This window comes from Leptonychotes weddellii, chromosome 11, assembly GCF_054177405.1.
Source record: "Leptonychotes weddellii isolate Sample4059 chromosome 11, ASM5417740v2, whole genome shotgun sequence".
In the NCBI taxonomy this organism is placed as follows: Eukaryota; Metazoa; Chordata; class Mammalia; order Carnivora; family Phocidae; genus Leptonychotes; species Leptonychotes weddellii.
Window position 1 is genome coordinate 88,904,821 of NC_138379.1, and position 4,902 is coordinate 88,909,722.

The following is a 4,902-nucleotide window of genomic DNA, read 5'->3' on the forward strand; positions in this document are numbered from 1 at the left end:
GAAACCTATAGTGATGCTAACTGGAGAAAAAGGGGGAAGTTTAGGGGTAGAGGAACTACTTTTTTGAACAAATGTTTAGAATAGTTTGGTTTTAGGCATGTATTTGTGGTAATGGTGGGATATGCATGTGGAAATGTTTTATAGTATTATCTAGAAAAGACAAAGAGTTGGGTAAATGAGACTTTTATGTTATTGAGATGGTATGAAAACTTTAAATGTTCACTGTTATAGTAATAACCAAGCATGGGTGTTCATCTTAAGTAAACCAGAATGAAAGAAAACCTGTCACGAAAATAAAATGCTTCTATAGCTCTGAGACAAACGAGCATTAGGGAAATCGTCTTTTCTTGACTCCAAGTTGTATTTACTTAAAAGAAAAAGAGAATAAACAGGAAAGAAATTCCAAGGAGTTCAGAAAACGTAAGACTGATGAGAGAAAACTTGGAGATCATTTCATCTGATCCCACTTCTCATTTTGCAGGTGGTGAAACTGAAGATCAAATTTTGAATGTCTGACAATAAAACTTCAAAATAGGCATTAGGCACAAATGGCACGTTTGCTGTTACCAGTTCTGGAGAGACAACCAATCTGTATTTTAGTTATAAAATCAAGGCTGGACCTTGAATTGTGACTCTGAATTGCATATAATTAAAGAATTTGAGTGCTTGTGGCTACATAGTAGGGAAAGCCCTGGAACAGCCTCACTAGTTAAAAGCAAATGCTTTGAAAAGAATAGATTCGGGGCTGGGGGCAGGGATGGGCGGTGGGGGGAGGGTAGAGAGAATGGTTGCAAGAGCAGCACTTCTTTCTAATATATAGCTCCCAGGTAAACTGCTTCACACCTACATTCACATTTGAACCTCAAAAGGCAAGAGTTTCAGATGGCCATCACATCCCACCTGGCTGCCTCAGCCTGGACCTTCCAATGGCCAGCCACCTTCTCTAAGACCTTCGGAGACTTCAGAAGTGATGACCCATAAGTCACCCTCAGATTCAAAAGTGGCACAACCCCCTGGCAACTGCTTCTACTCTACCCAGAGGTCTCCTAGTGGTGTCCTTGGGTGTTTCCTCATTGAAAATGTGTGCACCCAGAGGATACACTTGAGGATGTGAGAGAACTATTTCTCCTGCCTCCACCATTTCTACCAAAACACTTACCTTAGTTGAGACAAAGTCAAGAGTCCCTTCTATGTGCTTCATCTCCAGCTCTTCGGCCAGCACTTGATTTCCTTCAGTTGACGAGCCTTCGTACCCATAGCCAGATGACTACTATGATTTTTCATTCAGTTTCTTTTATGTCTTCCAGAGAAGTGCTGGTTAATTCCAACCATCTAGGAAATGTCAAGTTTTCTTACTAGCATTACCCTACACAACCATTTCCTAAGCCCATGATCTGTGTAAGACAGACACAGAGGGATAAAACACATTCTTGCTCATGTCCTTCAGTGACTGCTTAGAGTTGCTTTTTAACGCTGAGTTCTCAGGGAAAGGAAACTAGAGGACACAAGATATGTGCTGTTGGCCAATCCCAGGACTTCTTCCTTTCAATGAGTTACCACAAGATTCCATATTAGCAGCATGACTCTTTTTTTTTCCCCCTAGCATTTGTGGGAGGTCACCAGAGAGCAGAACAGCAAGATTTTCAATATGCTGCATCATACAGTCATGTGCTTGATTTTCTATCTGAACCAGACAGTGTGGCTGCCCTCATTTACTACATTGGGTCAACATAGGAATTTTGAGAGCAATAAACACTTCGTGTGGAATTTAAAAATGTTCCTAAAGTGGTGCTTGGCTATTTTCACAAGGGCCATATGTTTCATTGTAGCTCACCTTGCTCAGAAATGTAAAACGGTTTTTTGTTTTAAGATGGAATTTCAAGCACACCAAAAACATCCTCATCACCTCTGCAAGCATCTGTTGTTTTAAAAGGAAATCGGGGGACGCCTGGGTGGCTCAGTCGGTTAAGTGTCTGCCTTTGGCTCAGGTCATGATCCCAGGGTCCTGGGATCGAGTCCCGCATCGGGCTCCCTGCTCCGCGGGGAGCCTGCGTCTCCCTCTGCCTCTGTCTCTCTCTCTGTCTCTCATGAATAAATAAATAAAATCTTTAAAAAATAAAAAATAAAAAAAAATAAAAGGAAATCGGTATACAGAATTACAAATGTATACCACTAAGCTAGCTGGAGAGGGGGTTATGGAATTTTCAGGTTAGAGTGCATCCTATGTGAAAAGGCGCTCTCAGGAGAATATTAATTGCAGCATTATTTGCAAAGGCAAAAAAAAAAAAAGGAATAAACCTAAATATCTATTAATAGGAAACTACAGAAATTGTGGTATCTGCATACATTAGAATGTCATTCACCTATTATAGAGAGTGAAGTGACTTTATGTGTATGGAATTGTTCTTGAAGAAGTCTGGTAAATACCAGCATATCTAGTATGCTACCATGTGTGTGAAAGACAAAGAAAAGCTCTGCATGGGCTTATATGTGCCCTGTATTATCTCTGGAAGGATACACGAGACACTGGTAATACTGATTATCCTGGGCAGGTGGACTGAACGATTATCAGGAAGGAAGAGTGCAAAAGACATTCACTTTTTATTCTATAACCATTTATAGCTTTTGTATTTTAATTAATTATTATTATTTTTTTTAGATTTTCTTTTTAAGCAATCTCGACACCAGACGTGGGGCTTGAACCCACAACCCTGAGATCAAGAGTTGTATGATCTACTGACTGAGCCAGCCAGGTGCCCTAGCTTTTTGACGTTTAAATTAGGGACTTGAATTAGTTATTCAAAAACATATTTCAGCCCACATTTACCTGTGACATGCGCTACTGTCCCCCCTTTCTATTTGATTTTATAAATAAGCAGATACTATTTTTGGAAATGGTTCCCCGGCCACAAGGAAGAGGAAGTTGCCGGAGTCCTGTGAGTTGCATGTGTGCGCTCCGGGGCTTCCCAGGCAAGGGAAAGATACCTATGGTCACGTGGAAGGAGCGGTCCCTAAACTGCTAAAGGATTCCCAGCCAACTTTAGCGGGATTAGGCAGTGTTTTTACAACTTCATTGCCAAAGGCTCCAAGCTCAGATTCTATGAAAATTTTTGATGGGACTGCTTTACCTAAAGGGAACGTTCTGGGAAGTTCTCACGAGCAGATACAGGAGAAGTTCATGTAAGCCGCTGGCCGCACAGAAAGTCAGCAGGAGGCCCGGGGCGGATGATACTCATCACCGATAATTATATTTATTTGTTTTATTGTGTCTCCCCACATCAGACTGTAAGCGCTACGAAGGCGGGAGCTCCGTCCTGCTCCCTGGAGCATCCGCAGTTCTTTGGTGCCCAGCGTGTAGACAGCACTCGGTTTGGCTCCGTCCTGGGGGGACCATAGCAGTCCCCATGACTCTCCAGCTTGTGGCTGCCTATTTAGGCATTGATCTGTTAGAGGGCAGTACTGATATGGCTAGGCGAACCAGGGTTCAGGTTCCTGAAAGCATGGGCCAAGCAGAATTCAGATCTCAGAAGAATGGGGGCATTAGAAGAATACTTAGAAGGACAAGGCAAGGAGCCAACTATGGAATAGCAGAACAAGGTAGGGGCTTGGTTTAAAAAAAATAATAATAAAGGAAGAAAAGAAGGAAAAAAGGAAAACAACCAATCACAAACAAATTAAAACAAGACAGTTGTCGCAAACAACTAAGAACAACAATAAAGGAGAAGACATAGCCCCGTAATTAGGGCTGCAGTTTACAGGGAGAACAGGGTTCTCAGCAGAGCATGTTTGCTGCTGAGTCACTGTACCACTGGAGCTGGGCGACTGGGTTGGAAAGTCACCTTGATTTAGGGTCTATCTAGGCTGGCTTCAGAGTCTAGGAGAGGGGACAGGTAAGTGAGCCTCAGGGCTAAGGTCAGAGGGATGCAGGGAAAACAGCCAACCTACATGGTTCCAGGTATTCACTTCTAACCTTCAGAGTGGAAGTCACAGGGAAATTTCCACTGCCAGCTGTAGACATTCCAGGGGATCTTCAGTCAAAGAGCATCCAGGAGCCAGAAATGAAGGGTCCAGCCAGGCGGAAAACATTAAGCACATCTCCACGTGTCCCCTAAGTGAGTGCTACAGGACTAGGACTGAGGCCAAAGAGAGAAATATAATGCAACTATTTGATGGCCTTTAATGATTTTGGTAGGTCACAGATCGCCATCAAGACTTCAGGGGAGGCGAGCTCTGATCGTATAGAAACCGTCTTCTGTCTTATCCATCCTGTGGTCAGTCCAGAGCATACAGGTTTAAACTTATAGGCAGAGGTGGAGTCAGGCTAGACCTTGGCATAGAGATCAGCCATTTATCGACTCCTATGTCTCATGGCCCTTCATTTGGGTCAAAACATTTACCTTATTTTGGGGTGCCTGGGTGGCTCAGTTGGTTAAGTGTCTGCCTTTGGCTCAGGTCATGATCTCAGGGTCCTGGGACAGAGCCCTACAATGGGCTCCTTGCTCAGAAGGGAGTCTGCTTCTTCCTCTCCTTCTGCCCCTCTCCCCTGCTGGTATGTGCTCTCTCTCTAATAAATAAGTAAAATCTTAAAAAAAAAAAAACCAAAAAAACCCAACATTCACCTTATTTGAAACAACTTCAATATTCCCCTGAAATGTTTTTCCAGCTTTTGAATTTTACACACAGAATTCTGGATTACTGAGAGGGCTAGGCCTTCTGGGTCATCTTTACAAGCATCTGTTTTAAAAAGTGAGCATTATCTGTCTTTGGCGGTCCCCACGTTTTTTTTTTTTTTTTTAAAGATTTTATTTATTTATTTGAGAGAGAGAGAATGAGAGAGAGCACATGAGAGTGGGGAGGGTCAGAGGGAGAAGCAGACTCCCTGCTGAGCAGGGAGCCCGATGC